The following is a 17,052-nucleotide window of genomic DNA, read 5'->3' on the forward strand; positions in this document are numbered from 1 at the left end:
ATCTTGGTTCAAAATCAAAACAACGTCCGCAGTTAGGAAAGAGACAGAGATGGGGAAAGTGAACGGTTTGGGGCTTTGTTCTGGAGGTCACAGTGAAAGGACTTCTGGATGGTCGGGATCTGGAGGTGAGAATAATAATTATACCAACCTCACTGCAAATTAAGTGATATGATGCATATGAAGTGAATGATACAATGCATGTAAAAGCCTCGAATGGTCCTCTAATGCAAAGGAAACAGATGAAGGGAAGGAGGAGGGCTAGTGATAAAGAGGCTGCAGGTTGAACAAGCCCTGAAGTTGTTCCTGTTGCCTGGAACTTCACGCCATCCTGCACTGATACAGGGTTCCAGATGAAACGCCCAGCAGGTGCTCCTGCTGGGGGCACCTGAGACAGCTTGGTTTATACCTGTTGCCCTGATGTGGCTGTCGTCAGTGCCCCTGTGGCAGATGCGGTGAGGCACCACCCAAATCCCTAGTTGCTGGGAATGCTACCAGAAGATGCCTTCAGCTGTCAGCCCTCTTCAGGCATTGCCTCAGCCTTGGAAGTAAACCGCCTCACCCAAGGTCACACCTCCTTCCAGAGGCCGCCAGTATCCAGTGACTGGTCAACATGATGTTAGACCAGCTAGGCCCCCTCACCCCAGCTGGAGATGATGCCGAAGGGCCATCTCAGCTCTGGGCTCCCTGCAGGGTTGGCTGAGGGCTTCATGCAAATTGTATCCCATCTCAACTTCTCCCTCTGACCAGTCTGGCTTCTGTCCTTTCCTTTCCGCAGGTGTCGATCCCCAAAACATTCCTCATAAACCTTCTACACACGAATCATCATCTGAGAATCTGCTTCCTGGGGAACTCAATCACTTTTACTCTCAATAGTGTCCTAGTTAGGAGACCAAATTGTACAGTCACCCCAGCAACATGAGACCCACTAGGTCACAGCACTCATCACAGCTCATTGCTATTACTTATTTAGTGACACTAGACTGGGTGCCCCTTGAGGCAGGCAATGTGGAAGTCTCATTCCCAAGCCTGCAGAACTCAGGCATTCAATAAATAATTGTTGAATGGATGGATTAACTATCTTATCTGAGCATTTAGAGACCAGGGCAGCTGGGGGTCAGAGGAGGAGAAGGAGGAGGAGAAGCTGCTTGGAGCCCTTTAAAACACAGTACGTAGCAGCGGGACACATGCATTCGCCACCTCCTCTTCCCAGTCTGCCTTTGCTTGTAGCTCCTCCTGAATTTACTGCCTCCTCCCAACAACACCCCATCCTTGACTATAGTTCTTCATGTTTGTGGCTTCATTTATTCATTCACTCATTCATTCATGTAACACCTACGGAGCCCTCCCAGTGTGCCAGGCCCAGGGCAGGACACCAGGATACAGAGGGGAGTACAGACCCACCCTCCGTTCACTGGGAGCTCGGATGTGTAAGAGGAAGAGACAGGTGTGTGAATGGCTCTTGGGGTAGAGTGTGAGAAGGCGACAGTACACCAAGGCTACCCTTGATTTTTATTTGAGCAAGATTTCACCTGCACTGACATTGGGTGGAGGGAGGAAAAAAGATCCTTGGGTTTGTCTGCAACCCAAGGAATAATTCTGATTCCATTTGTATCCATTGCTAAAAAGCCCACCCCACCCCAACCCCACTGGGGCTCCTGCTCCCTCCTCCTCCTTGCTCCTACTGAAACCCATCAGTCCTGTGGCCCAGGCCAGGTTAGATGCCTTCCAAGATGACAAGTACTGAATCATAAAAATGGTCGTGGGGTCAGGTGTTCCCTTCTGGGTAAAGGCCATGTTTTAAAGCTGGCCTTTGGGAGACAGTGGCCTCAGTTTGGTTGCCGGCTGCAGACCAGGTGGGCAGAGAGCTTGATCCTGGGTGGGAGGAGAACCTGACTTGTAGACTTTCTCCACCTCTCATAGAGTAGGCAGCCACCCACCCTCCTGGCTCCCGGCTCCCAGCTCCCGGAGGAAACCTGGAGCCAGTCTGCAGAGCTGACAGTGCCCAGGAGAGCCATCAGCCCAAGCTGTCTCTCTACCCGCCCTCTCCCTTCCCAGTGTCATCTCCTGTTAGTCAGAAGGCTCCTTGGCAGCCACGGGAAGCTCACACACAAAGCAGAATTCCAGGAACTCCAGGCTGAGCCGACTCCTGGCTGTTTTCTCAGTTCCTTTTTGCTTCTTCTTAAAGGTCTCTGGTGCCAGGGCTCAGCTCCATGACCTTCCAGGCAGAATCCTGGTTGATTGTCTCTGTGCTGCTTCCCCCCCTCCCCCACAATTACACTTCTCTTCAGCGGCTTCTGAGAATCCTAGAAGGTCACACTGCTGAAAAGGACCATATATAGATAGCAAAAGAGGAAGCTGAGAGGCTCCAGCCCGAGGAGATGGCCTCCACCTAGCTGGTTCCCACCTGCCAGGCTCTATCTCCCCAGCGTCACGAGCCTCCAGAAATGCAGCCACTAATTAGGCATCAAGTGGTATGGGACGCTGGAACAAGAACACCTTCACTGTTATGTGTCTGACCCTTTCTACAGGTGATGAAATAAAAAGGTTTACAGAAAAGGGTAGGGGGGTTGCTGATAACATACAAAGCCTGGGATATGAAAGGAAGAGGCAGAGAGCTTCCCATCCCTCTCCAGCACCACAGGAGGAAATGGAGATTTTTCTAGAAGGATGAAAACTATCAGGAGGGACTGCTAAACTGAGTGTCTGAATGCCAACTGATGGGAAGATTGAGTAGCGGTGACTGCAGGCAAAAAGGAGGTGATCTGAATGGCTTTGGAGATTTTAGGAAGAGGCTTTTTGTAGCCTGTGGTTCCTTCTGTGACTATGATGATGCAACACTTTTGGGCAAGTGTATGTAAGTGCTTACAACCCCCTTCCCCTCCTCTATGCCCATTCCCTCCCTCCCTGGAGCCACAGAGGAGAACCCTGGGTAGGAGGGACTCATCCTGCCTTCGTGTGAAATGTCTGTGCATTTATTTATTAATTTCTTTCTTCAGCAAAGATTTTCGAGCACCTGTTCCAGACCCTGATAAAACAACTGTCATCAGGTTGGGGGTACAGCTCAGTCATAGAACGCATGCTTACTTAGCATGCACAAGGTCTTGGATTCAATCCTTAGTATCTCCATTAAAAAAAAATTGTAATCAAGGTAGATGCAGTATCTGCCCTCATGGAGTGTACAGTCCAATGGGGACAATTAAATGATGCCACAACAGTGTGGGATAAAGTGGTATGTGGGCAGAAAAAAGAGGGAACGCTAAGGAAGCACAGATGAGGGGCCCATCAGTGAGACCTGAGTGTTAGGGAGGAAGTCAAGTCTAATGAAGCCCAGAGGGTCACAATGGCTTAATCAAATGACAATACCTCAGACTCAGAGAGACTAATTTTCTCCAAGATCACACATCTAATGACAGGCACCAACTCAGTCCCATCTCTATAAACTGATTTTGTTTGAATCCTGACTTTGCCACTTTCTAACTAGTGCCCTCAGGTAAGTTACCTAACTTCTCTGTGCCTCAGTTTCCTCATTTGTAAAATAAGGAAATAAGAAAGAAACCTGCCTCACTGGGCCGCTTGGAAAAAGTAAATGCATTGGTACAGCAATTCTCAAAGGGTGGTCCAGGGACCACTGGGAGTCCTCAGGACTGTCTGGGGGTCCAAGAGGTCAAAACTACTTTCATAGTAATAGTAAAACATTACTTACCTTTATTGCCCTCCAGTGTTTTCCAGAGACCATATGATATGTGACATCACAACAGATTGCAGAAGATGTGTGAATTCAGCTATCTTCGATGAAACTAGACATTACAGAGAATTGCAAAAATATTTTTTAAAATGTCATCCTTTTCACGAAATATTTTTTATTTTGGAAAATAACCGTTATTTTCACAACTGATGTGATTTGGATTAACATATAATGGGTTTGTTAGTATTTTAAATGGATGCATAGTTTACATTTTTTCTCAATTTTAATTTCTAATATCTTAAATATTGATAAATATCCCAGCAATGGGCTGGAGTCACTGGCTTGGGAGAGCTGATTGTGCACATCTCTCTCCTTTCACATTTGGTTACGTCAGGTGGGAATCTTAAAATTGGCCACGGTGGAAGTACTTACACCATGGGAACTGGCAAATACTACAAATCAGGATTTTTTTTCTCCCAGAAAGCCAGTTATTCAACAACACAGCTCCAAATATTATCCACAGAAACAAAAGCTCTTTGGGGAGGGAGGGGGTCTTCAAAAACTTTTAATTTGAGAAGCACTGAGTTACTACTTTCAAAATGCCTAAATCAGTGCCTGGTACATGGTAGGCCCTTAGTAATTGATGATCAGCAGTTAATTTCCATCAGATCTCAAAACGCAAGGATTTAATCATTAATGGATGGCCTTATTTTTTTGTTTCTCATTTTCCAAGCTCTCAGATGCTCCTTTGTGGCCCACAGCCCTGCTTGCCACCACCCCCAACCTCATCCCTCTTATCATCCTAGGTTCTCTGCCCCAGGGCCTCGAGGCACCGCCCACCCTCTGACCACAGCCCACAACCTCTGCCCATCTACTTGGCAGAAAGAGCTCATTTGTGAAATGTCCATTTGTTTATATTTGCAACCACCAAGCAAATTGTTTGTGTGTTTAGCTGACAAGCCGTGGGTGATTACAGTCCCACTAGTGGTTGTGGAGATCATTCAGAAGGTTTTGGCTTTGAGATCGCCACAAAGACCTACTTGGGTTTGATTATTTCATCATATTACACTTTAAAGAGCATTATTTAGCAAGCCTCAAACAGATTATGAAAATCTGACTAAGGGTGCTGCATGAACGCCTCTGGCGGAGGTGTTTCCAAATATCTCCAGAGCCAGCAATGACAAAGAGGTTGGGGTATCTGGGGAATTCAAGTGAAAGAGATTTTTCTGAGAGAATGCAAATTAGTTAACAGTTCATCAAAAACAGAATGAAACAAGCATTCACAATCAGAGAAGCTCAGTGAAATCTAACCATAAGAATTACCAAGTAAATTATAAATGATAAACAAGCTGCCTAGGAAGAAACATGGAGGCAAGGCTATTTCAATACCAAAGATAGGTGAGGAAACAAAAATCAACATCAAATACAGTATAAAAAGCCTCATCTCTTCTCCTGGCTTTGTTTCCATCAGTGATTTCTTAACCTCAGTCACTGGGATGTCACCTTCATGGGTTTTTGCCACCTCTGAATTCTCACCTATGTTATTTCCTTAACATTCTTCTCTAAATGGACTCACCTTTTTTTTTTACTTTAATTATTTTGAAAGGAACCTTCATATTTTGACTGTAGGTGGAAAATCTATGTAAAACTAAATTCAATAAAAACCAAACATTATTATTAAACTCTAGCTAGACTCTGGGGCCTGCCAAAGAATCTAACCTGAGACCAACATTCTGGGTCTCAAAGAGATTAACAAGTATTAGAGAGCGGTAGTATTAAAGACATACTGGCACTAAAGTGAGACTTTCTCACCAAAGTGAGATTTCCTTCTTGACTTCATTAGAAGAGTTGAAAGGAAGTGTGACTCACTTCTAGGGATTTATCCTGTGGCTCTCCTCCACTGTGGAATGGCAGCTCTGCGATGCAAGGACTGGGTCGGTCATGCTCACTACTCTATGCCCCAACCCCCTGTGCCCAGAGTGGGCCTGGTGCGTAGCAGATGCTCAATAAACATTTGTTGAATGCATGGATTAATTAATATGAAAAATGAAATGGGTATAAGAATATTTACTGCAACAGTTCTTATAACAGGAAATGGTTAGAAACAGTAAGTCCATCAATAGGGGACCAGGTAACTTATACACCAGCCATACAATGGAATAGGATGAGGCAGCTCAGTACCTACAATATGGAACTCACTGATATGGCAAGTGAAATAAACAAAGTACAGAGCTGTTGTGTAAAGCATGTTTCCATAAATTGTTTAAAAAGGGGCTGTATGAATTTATGTGTTTGTAGATGCATAAAACATATCTGGAAGAAACTGTATTTTTGAATGGTTGCTTCAAAATCATGGAATCTGGGGCCAGAGGTGGGAGAAACACACTCTTTTGAAATTTGTAGTAAGTGCACACATGAATTATTCAAGGAATAGACAAATTTGAAAAAAAAAAAAAGAACTGGAAACAGAAGAACTTTCTCAGTATGTGATCCAGTGTTGCTGGGAGCTATGGGCCACCACACACTGTCCAGTCACCACTGGGGAATCATGTGCCCACTGTGGGTCTACAGGAAAGCTCTGCCCAGATGGCACAGATCTTGTGAAAGCACTCACATCTCCACAGACTGACATCTGTTCTAATCTCTGAGTTTTTCCCTCCACCTAATTTTTTGAGCATCTTTTATCTTAACTAGGTAAAACATATCTTGGTTCTGACTGGTTCATCAGCACAGGAGCCACTCAGTCCTTGGCTGACATTTCCAACACCTTCTCCAGTCCATTAAGTCACTCATCTCCTTCCACGGCTGTTCCCAGGCAAGGCTCTCTTTCTTGGGAACTAGGAGTGGAATTCTCAACTGACCTAGGCTACAGACCTGTCCTTCTCTACTGTTCCCATGTGTTACACAATCCCTCATAAGCATAAGCTCATTATCCATCATATACTAGGTGCCTGACACAGTGTGATTTAATTCTGGGGCCATTTTTCACTGTTGGGAATTCTCAAGTTGGATAAATTTTATATATCTTGTCATACCAGTCAATATTGCATCTAACAGAAACCCAACTGCAGTGACTTCATCAGGTAGCCAGGAGCTGGAGGTCAGCAGACCCTGGGAGGTGGGAAGTCCTTGGTTGTATGACGGTTCCATGAGGCCATCTGAGACTCAAAGACCATCTAGCTTTCTGCTCTGCCATCAGGGAATGAAATTTTCATGCTTATGCTCAAACACTGGCTGCTACACCTCCAGGCTGAAGAAGGACGATAAGACAAGGGACAAAAGACAAAAGGACATGTGCCAGCTGGGCTGGTCCTCCATAGCAAGTTTTCCTAGAAGCCCCACCCAGAGACTTCATGTCCATCTCACTGGCCAGAATTCTGTCACCTAGCCATACTAGCTGCAAGGGAGTCCAGGAAGCATTTAAAATTGAGCAGTTACCACAGTGAACAAAATTAGAATTCTGATCTTAAAGAAGGATAGCAGGATACCCTGTGAGTGAAAGACATTATTTTAAGCTAATATTATGTTAGCTACCAGAATGCATAGTTTATCCACCCTGCTAGATAAGGGAAGGGAGGAAAGATTATTCATTTTTATATCTTTCACACTTCTAGCATTGAGTTCAAGTTGAATGAGAGACATATTTGGTGGAACAGTCAGGGAGTAAGGTTAAATACCTAAGATAGACCCTGGGAAGCCACTAGGAACAGGCTTCTGAAGTGATGGAGCCACAGCAGGTTCTTGATCTGAGGAATGGTTTTTGAGCCAATTCAGTTCAACACACATTTACCAAATACCAACCCACTGCATGGTGATTAAAAGCTGTCTCAGGGTGCTTGCTAAGTGTTAGAGAAGAGGCAGGCAATGAACTGGGAAATGCGGTGCTTGGAGAGAAAGCATTTCATCGGGGCCTTGAGGGAATGGGTGGGATTTGATGGTTAGAGGCAGAAGAGTTGCATTTCAGTCTGCAGGACAGCCTGTGGCCTGGATGCACAAGACGCTAGGAGGTTTGGGGCAATGGTAAGTAGTACAGAAGAGTGTCCGCTGGGAAGTTGTAAAAATTAGGAGCAAAAAAAGTTAAGTGGGGGTCTTGAGAGCCAGATAACAAGCTTGTACTTTATCAGGAGACAATGGGGAGCCACTGAGAGTTTTGAGCAAGGGAGTAACAGAACAGAGTAGGAAGACTCAGAATGAAAATGACAGGAAGCAAGAGGAAACAGCAAGACATCACGAGGGCACTGGCAGAAAGGGGAGCCAAACGGAGGGCACAGACACAAAGGGCATTACAGAGAGAATCAACATGGCTCAAGGTGAGATGGCAAGAGGAGGGAATGAAGACTCCTGGGGTTGATGGTGATGTCATCAGTAGAAAGAGGTGGGCAAGGAACAGGTTTGGAGGACCACGCAGAGTTGGAGATGACAGGTGGCTAGAGAGTGGAAATGCCCTATGGGCCCCTGGGAATTACAGTTTGGAGCTCAGGATTGAGGTCAGAGCTGAAGGTGTTAATTTGAAAGTCAATAGTCAAGAAGGATAATTGATGGGGCCAGACACACCCCAGACACACTATAACCAAAGCTGACACTTCTCTTCTCCCAGAACCTGTCTCCTCCTATGACTCTTGACCTCAGCAGTATGATCCCAGACTCACCCCTCCCATCCTCCATCCACACCCTACCATCCAACTTATTTTCTCAATTCTGAATCTTTCTGTATTTTGCTAACCTGTCCTGGGTCCCCATCCCCTTGCCCTGCCCTAGTCTAGCCCTCCATGATATCTCACCTGTATTGAAAGCCCCCAAGCAGCCTCCCACTCTGTAGCCTGCTCCACCACCCCAAACCTTTCATAATGCAGACAGAAAAATGTTTCTAAAATTGCATTCTGGGAATGTTATGTCTTTTCCCCAGCCCAGCCTACTAAATATGGCCTACAAGGCCCACTGCAATTCAGATCACAGCCTACAGGGCCAGACTGAGGCTCTCTTTCACCTCATCCCTCACATCCCACACCCAGTTCCCCAAATGTGCCTTGTCGTGCCCCTAGTCTCAGTGCCTTTGCACATGTTATTCCTTCCACCTAAATGTTTTTCCCACCTCCTTCATCTGGCTCACTGCTAGTGTACTTGGCAGAAATTGGCTCAAGCACAACCTCCTCCATGAAGCCTTCTTTGATCTCTTCTATGTGTTCTTACCTCACCCAGGACATCCTACCCTCCATGTTATATTGCAACTTTGCCCGTCTCCTCTTTGAAGGCAGGCCTTATGACTCATTCATCTCTCTGTGTTACCAGGAGCCTAATCAATGCCTGGCACACACTATGTTTAATTAATTAATGTTTATGGAATTAATGTTTACGGAATGACTGAATGAAGTCAGGACTGGATGAGAATTCCAAGGGAGAAAGTGCAGAGAAGTGGGGGGCTTAGGACTAAAACTTGGGGGTGTGCCTCAATCTTTAAGAATGGGAGAAGGAAATCGAAAGTAAAGTATCTGTGAAGCCTCAGGAAGAGATGGGGCAAGAGAATACCACTGACCTTTTTATTGTCTCCATAGTTTTACCTTTTCCAGAAATGTCATATAGTTGGAATCATACAGTATATAACCTTAGATTGTCTTCTTTCTCTTAGTAATACGCATTTAAGTCTTCTAAGTAATATGCATTAAAGTCTTTTCACGCTTGGTAGCTCATTTCATTTTAGCACTGAATAATATTTCATTGTCTGGATATATCACAATTTATTTATTTATTACTATGGAGACAGTAAAACTAATAGCGGTTGCCAGGGTTCAGGGGTGGCGGGATGGGAGGAGGAAAGAATGAATAGGCAGAGCACAAAGGAGTTTTAGGGTAATGAAAGTAGTCTGTATGATATTATAATGATGGATACATGTCATCATACATTTGTCCAAACCCACAGAATGTACAACAGCAAGGGTGAAACTTAATTTAAACTGTGGACTCTGGGCGATTATGATGTGTCAATTGAGGCTCATCAGTAGTAATCAAGGTGCCACTCTGGTAGGGGATGTTGATAATGGGGGAGGCTTTGCATGTGTGAGGGTGGGGAGTAGATGGGAAATCTCTGTACCTTCTGCTCAATTTTGCTGTGAACCTCAAAATGCTCTAAAAAAAGTTGTCTTCAAAAAATGCCAGTGATTGCCAGGAATATTTTCTCCTCTAACTCTCCTTCACCTTTCAGTCTCAGTTTAGTTCCCCAGGGAAGCCTTTTCTGAGCCCCCTCCACTAAGTTAGTCCCCCCTCATTCTCTTGCATCCCATATCTGTGATGGTCCTAGGCTACTGCCCTCCCATCCAGTTCTCATCTTCTCTGCTTAGCACTGCAGGTGACTGACCTCTGCAGGTCCTGGGCCAATGAGAGGCTCTGGCAGGAGACCAGAGGGTGGAAGGTAGAAGGAAAGGATAATCTTTACCTCAGTGGAAGTGGATTGTCTCTCCTCTGTGGTTCCACCTTCTTCCAAGTGACCCTGGCCCTCAGCCACTGATTATACTGCTTTGCCCTCAAGTCCCTCCAACCCAAGACTAATAGTGGATTTCTGGTTACCTCACCATCTTCTCCTGAGCTTCTCAGCTCTTCCATTCTGTGTAACCCACCCCTTGCATTAAATTTCACGTTTAAAAACTAAGAGTGAGTTCTGCTTCCTTGGTTGGGCCCTGCCTGATACAGTATGCCCTGTCCATCCTCTCATTATCCTCATCATGACTTAAGTCCTCATCTGTAGTCACTTGGTTCAAAGTCTGCCCACCCACTAGATAGGAAGCTCCCTAACGGCAGGGCAGGGCCTGGAGGGCCGGCACTCCCTCCCCAGGGCCTGATTGGTAGGTGCTCAGAGCATCACATCTGTGCCTGGTAGCAGGTGGAGCTGAGACAAAGTCATCTGAATCAAAAGCAATTAGTAAGAGTCACAGAGAGAGGGGCTGGTGGGCAGAAACCAGACTGCAGCAGGTACATGCAAGTGGGAGATGAACCAGACACCAGGGGTACCAAGAAGTTTGGAGGTTGAGAGAGAAAAGAAGGTTATAGTGTAGGGGAAAGCCAGGACAGGGGAAGGGGTTTTTTTTCTTTACTAGTCTGTTTTTAGGCTGGAGGAGACTTGACCACATTTGGAGGTTGAGAAGAAAAGTTAAAGGGGAGGAGTTGAAGGGCAGGAGATGTGGGAACATTGAGGCTGGAACACATGATCCACCAGAAGTTTTGAGGATGGTGTCAAGAGACCAGAGGCAGGGAGGTGCGTTAGGAGGGGATAACCAATCAGGAAGTGAGAAGTATTGAGTCAAGCCTTAACCCACAGCTCCCTAAGGCCAGGAAGGGTCTGAGAAAGGTATGCCAGGACCTGCTCTTGGTAAGGTCATTTTTGCCCAGTGCTCCAGAGACCCCCACCCAGGCAGCTCCATCCTTTGTGGAGATGGGCACCTTTCTCCTCACCATGGCTCTTCCACTTGTCCCATAGCTCTGTGGTTCACCATGCCCCCTTTCACCTCCCCATGTGGAGCAGAATTGGTGAGGAGCAATCAGGATCCAGAATCTGCATGCAGTGGCATGCTGGTAAATGTTTAACCACCAGCTTGGGGGTAAGTAGCCCTGGTTTATACTGTTTGCCAATTTCCATGGTATAAACCCATGATGTCTGATTTCAAGCGACATGAGGTCCTGATCACAGGATAGGAAGAGAGCTCCAGCATATCACTGCCTGCATCCATTCCCTCTCCTGCCTCCCTGTTCCCTCCTTAAACCTCTAGACTGGGTGGCAGCAATGGGGCAGGTCCAAGCCCAGGAGGGCAGTGACAGCACAACAGCTGTAGCCTTGGCCAGGCCCCTGCTGGAGAAGGTAAAACTGCCTCTCCTTCAGGAACATCCACCCCCAACCCCCTCAAGTCATCTCTGATCTCAACCTCACACCTGAGTTCTTCTCAAGCATAATTTCAGAATTGCACAAGAATCTGGGGCCCTAAGATCCACAGACGCACAGATGAATCACTAGCCACTTTCTCACTAGACATGACTGGGTACCATGAACTGTGCTAAGTCAATAAAAATCAGAATTTAATTTCCTTGCTTCCAAAGCAAACAGAAAAGGAGAAATGATCCAAGAATAGCAACCTCTCACTGATGCACAAAATTCATTCACTCTTCATCACTCTTCAACAGAAGTGATTGGGCAATTCGCTCCTTGAAGCCCACAGTCTCTTTGCAGAGTCCCATATGCAGGAGAACAGGAGCTCTGAGTCACACCTTGTTTGAATCCCAGGTCTTCTATTACAGCAAAGTGACCTTAGGCAAGTTAGTTTTCTCTAAGCCTCAGTTTATTCATCTGTAAAATGGGGGTGATAATATTAGTACCTTTTCTATGCGGTTAGACTTCAAGGGTTCTCAACTGGGGGAAATTTTGCTCTCTTTGGGACATTTGTCAATATCTGAAGATATTTTTTATTGTCACAACTGGGTGTAGGAGGATGGTGTTACTAGCAACTAGTGGGCAGAGGCCAGGAATACTCTTAAACATCTTACAGTATGTAATGACAGCCCCCCACAACAATTATCCAATCCAAAATGTTAAGAGTGCCAGGTTGGAAAACCCTGCACAGGACCGAATATTCAGAGAGGTTATTACACATACTAAGCACTTAGAAATATCCAGTTTATTTTTCATAAGCTCTCAAAAAACAGAAGCTGCTATTCTTTTCAGAAGAGCACAGTCTTGCCCTTCCATTTCCAGACTTGAACCACTGGGGTGGGATGTGGAAATCTTTGATGGCTGAGAACCTAGCTCACTGCTCCAGGTGTGAGTCACCCTATAAATGTCAATTTATTTTATTTAAAGCAGAGCTGAGGCTGCACAAGTGACTCAGGGCTAGAAACTGTCTCAGGTTGTTGGCTGGGCTGGAAGGAAGTAATTTTGCCATGAAGCTCTCCTTCCAGAAGGTGCCAGCATTTCAAGGCTCAGAGACTCCACGTTGCTCAGGCTGGGTGTTATGTTGTTTCTTACCTCACCCCACACTCAGCGGAGCTTGAAAGGCCTGAGAAAAGTAGCTGAAACCACGAGGCCCTGCTGGTCCCAAATATCTTCCTCACTAACCTGTAGAGGTCTGTTTCCCTCCTGCAACCTGATGTGAAATTCCTTCTTGGGAGTTGTAACTTTGAGTCAACACGTTCACTCTCTCCCACTAATACACATTGTTAGTGTATAGATTTAAAGACAGAATCTTGATAGGGTGGGTGGGGTGTGCCAGGGACCCAGAGAAGTATCAAGGGAAGCTGGGTACATGGGCACTAAGAGTAGTGAAGAAGGAATGGTGAAAGACAGAGAAGGCAAAGGTGAGCCAGGGGATGTCTGCAGACTCTGGCCTTGTGCCCACATCTTTCCTGAGAAGTGGTGTGCCCAGAGGCAAACAGGTGGTGGAAGAGGCAAGCCCTAAATTCAGGCTTGCTGATACTGACCTGTAACCCTCCCTATGAGTCACTGAAATGAAAACCCTGGGGTTTGAAGCAGTTTTAAGGGTCACCAGCTTCTTTCCTGCCCACCATCTCCCAAGCCAGTTAGTAGCACGGCCAGTTTATGCAACAGAGACTGTCCAGCTCCAAAGCATGGTCTCTACTGGGAGCATAGCCACAAATGCTTCAGTGGCCAGGCAGATGACAGAAGGTTAAGTGGTTGGGTGTAAGACAATGGCGGCAGGGACAGTGAGGAACTGCAGGCTCTGCTCAAGTTCAAATTAAAAAAAAAAATTGGGCCAGCCAAAGAAAACTTATTTATGGCCTGAGTGAGTGGGTGAGGCCCTTATATTGTAAGTTTTCTGTCTAAATGAATTGTCTTCGGTATTCCCCCACAATGAAGATGTCTGTTGGGTGCAGATCTCCAGAAACAGGCTTTGGGCTATGAAGGACTGTCTGAAAAGTGATCCTGAGCAGGTCTTTTCTCTCCAACACTTCCAGAGATGGGGTAATTCTTACTTCCCCAGACAGCCCTGGATGGGGCCTGCCTAACTCTACTGCTAGAGCCACTTACCACACCTGCCTGCTGTAGACCACTGAGGAGGGTGGGGTACCCAGGGAGGAGCATATCTATTATTTTACAAACTATTTTTTAAGTGTAGAATTTTTCTTTATTATAAATAAAATACAAGCACACTGTGGAAGCACTGGAAAATACGGAAAAGCAAAAGTTAGAAAAGAAAAAATATCCATACCTTTTCTAACCACTTCCCCCCTGTCCCCGCTCCAGACAAGCACTGTTGACACCTGGGTGCTTATTCCCCATCTCTGAAAGTGTTGGAGAAAAGACCTGCTCAGGACCACTCTTTCAAGTCCTTTTTCTTTTTCTTTTTTTTTTAAATAAATAAAGCTCTAGTCTTCTTCCAGGCTCCGTAAGCTGTAAACCCCGTGAGGATATGCTTCACACCACGTTGCTTCCCAGGCTTTGGAAAGAGCCAGCCGTACCTTCTCATCAGACCTATCCAGGTCTGACCTGTGTAGGCCTTTAGCTCCCCAAGCTTCTCGGGGGCAAGCACTAGAAACTTTCTTATCCTCAGAGACTACAGCGCTGGGCACACAGTAAGTACTCACTAAAAGTGTTTCTAACCTCCCCGTCGCCCCCCGCCGCACACACACCTGCCTCAGCCGCCACGGCCTCGAGCAAAGAGAAAGCACAGCAAAACCCGGGAGAGACCGCGCCTCGCTGTCTCCTAGGTAACCAGGTCTGAGGCTGGGGAGTGCCCACGCATGCGCACAATCGCCCTTCCTTCCCGTAACCTCCAGAACTTAACCCGTAAGACTGCCAGAAGTCGAGCGCGCATGTGTAGTTAAACCAACACCCCGGCCGCCTCCGCCTTCTGTCAATCCCTTCTCCGCCCAGCAATCTCTTCTCTATAAACACTGTCCGGAAATAGTGCCCTTTTCTGGAAACGAGGCCTCGTTAACCAATCGTTGCTTGGGGCGGTAGGATGGAACTGGCTGGGATGAGCTGGCTCATTGGTTAGATTGCGGGAGTAGGCGGGGCCAAGGGTCTAGGTTCGGCCAAAGCAAGAAGGCGCGAAGCGAGGTAAATTTGCAGCCGTCGGCGGAGGCGTGGCCCCGGGGGCGGCCGGGAAGGCGATAAGGGGGCGGGGCCGAGGTGGGGCGGGGCGACCGTGGGCCGGACGATCGTGGGCCCAGAGAGCCGCGGTCGGCTACCAGCGGCGGGAGAGCGTTGCCGAGGGGAGCGCTACACTCGCTGGTGGGGGAGATCGGCGCTCGGCCGGTAGGTGACTGGGCGGTACTCCGAGCTCCGGAGCGAGGGGCAGGGGGATGGGTCGCTCCTCAGTCCGGAGCTGGGCTGAGGCCTGGCCCGCCACCCCGGAATGGTGGGGGTGGGCGGCGCGGCGGGTCAGACCCACTCGCGCGCCGGCCCTCCGCCTTGGCGGCGGGGTGCCGGCTTGCCCTCACGCTCGCTGCCAGGGCCACGGTCGCACGCCGTGCTCACCCCGCACACCCGCAGGCCACACGCTGGCCCGAAGCGCGCGCAGGGGCGCCCTGCTTCCCCTTCCCCGGCACCCGCCTTCCCCCACGCTCTGCTGCCCCTACTGCCAGGCCTGCCCCTCAAGCTCCGTTCCCTGGTTGTCTCCCAGGATGGGAACTCAGCTTGGCACCGGGCAGAAGGTGCCTAATTGCCAGATGCGTCGGATCTCTCCCACCTGCCCGGGCAGTGAAACCCTCCGGCCTTCCCTGGGAAGTTCTCAGGTCACACCCCGAGCCTGGGAGGAGAGGCAGAGCCTGCCCTTGGCACCTGGGGAGCAGTGTTGGCCACTCGCAGCATCCTCTTCCTTCCCCGACCCCTCTGTAATTTTTCTGTCCGCTCCACTTAGGACTTTATCTGTTGGCTTAGATAACCATACCATCTTGGAAGCCCATCGTGGCCCTGGCAGCCTGCAACCACCCTGGACCAGGCAGAAAGAGGCCACTTGTACAGTGCCTGGGAACCTCCTTGGTGCTGGGTTACTTCAGCAAAAGCAGTTTTTTTCCTAATTGAAGTTAAAATGTTGCTCTTAGTCCTAAAGGGTGGACTGGGGAATGAGTGGAGAAGAGATACAGAAATCAGTGGTGTAAATGGCAAAATTACTTTTGCTAACTGGAGCATAATGAACATGGGTTCCTTGATTAAGAAGTCTAAAAGCAAGTGAAATTAACTGATAAGAGGTGGGGCCTCATACAAAATAGCAGGCTGAAGTTTATTCCAGGAAAAATGTTGAAAACCCCTTGACTAGAAACATGGTCTTTCCGAAAGATTAGAGGGAGATCGTATCCGAGCATTAGTGATGTGTTTTTTTACTTAGTGTCTTCATACCTGTAACCTTTTTCCTTCAGATGTCTGTGTGATAGGACAGTATTCTCCTGTTTTAGAGGTGAGACTCCTGAGGCAAGTATATGTGGGGAGAGGGTGGTGGGTAATAGATCTTGCCTAATGCCTCACAGCTAGGACTCAGGGTGAGGACTGGAGCTTGGGCCACTGGAGTCTTTCCTAGGCTCCTTCTCCTGGACTAGGACCACATTACAGGATTTAAATGCAGGACAGAGGGAGAAGCGTGTGGTGTGGTAGTGTTTATACTCTTAACATGAGAGGACAGGTGCTTGTCTTACTTACAAAGTGGTTGGATTTACTTTCGATGTTTCTTAAGTGATGTCAAAGTCAGTTCCTTTGGTGGAGCTATGCCAGACCTCTGAGTTTTTCAGACAACTTTAAGACATCCTCGTTTATTTTGAAGGGTGTGGTGAACTTCTCAGAAGGCCTCAAAATAAAAGTAGTCTCTGACTTTAATTTTAGAAATACATACCCAGGTATATGTTCCAGTACTTTTGTGAAATCGGACAACAATAAGCTGCCAAGCTTTAGGTCATCTTCTGACTGTTTTCAGAGTATAAGGAGCAATTCTGAAGGGGGTTTTTTGCCCCTGGTATTGTCTGTTAGAGTTTGTGGGAGCGGCACCACAGGCAGAGACCCTGCCAAATGAGCAAAATTAAACAAAAATGTCTGGTTGGCCATTTCGCCTCAACAGATGGAGGTTTGGTTCCTCATTTTGGTTCTTCTGTTGAACACTGACTCCATTGTGATCAGCTTAGAGTGTTTGTATATCATTTAATGTTGAGAAGCAGGCTTGCCCTGATTGGTTGTCCAACTCCAGGCAACTGTTGTGATTTTTTTTTGGTGTGGGGTAACAGTTCATCCTGGCCATGGTCTAGTGAGAGATTCGTAGAGATGTGAAAGAGGTAAAACCTAATCTGGGTTTTTTTGTTGTTGTTGTTGTTGGCACCTTCTTAAGAATGTCCTATCACTTTGGCCTGTGAAGTCACTTTTAATTTGCTATTTTTTTTTCCTG

At 47.1% G+C, this 17,052-nt stretch overlaps 1 protein-coding gene and 1 long non-coding RNA gene across 2 annotated transcripts in view; one reads left to right on the forward strand and one right to left on the reverse strand.

Annotated features, from left to right (window-relative positions):
• The window catches only part of LOC116283681 (uncharacterized), a 33,765-nt gene extending 19,334 nt beyond the window's left edge, over window positions 1-14,431 (reverse strand). Inside the window, exons 1-2 of the long non-coding RNA XR_012059729.1 lie at window positions 14,312-14,431; window positions 3,704-3,797 (exon numbers count right to left, since the gene is read on the reverse strand). This is a non-coding gene — a long non-coding RNA (uncharacterized lncRNA). The remainder of the gene's footprint in view (window positions 1-3,703; window positions 3,798-14,311) is intronic.
• Window positions 14,432-14,815: 384 nt separating this feature from the next.
• The window catches only part of MAP3K14 (mitogen-activated protein kinase kinase kinase 14), a 40,138-nt gene continuing 37,901 nt past the window's right edge, over window positions 14,816-17,052 (forward strand). Inside the window, exon 1 of the mRNA XM_006217478.4 lies at window positions 14,816-14,939. The gene's annotated coding sequence lies outside the window, so the exon portion shown is untranslated. The remainder of the gene's footprint in view (window positions 14,940-17,052) is intronic.

This window comes from Vicugna pacos, chromosome 16 (genome assembly GCF_048564905.1).
Source record: "Vicugna pacos chromosome 16, VicPac4, whole genome shotgun sequence".
NCBI lineage: Eukaryota > Metazoa > Chordata > Mammalia > Artiodactyla > Camelidae > Vicugna > Vicugna pacos.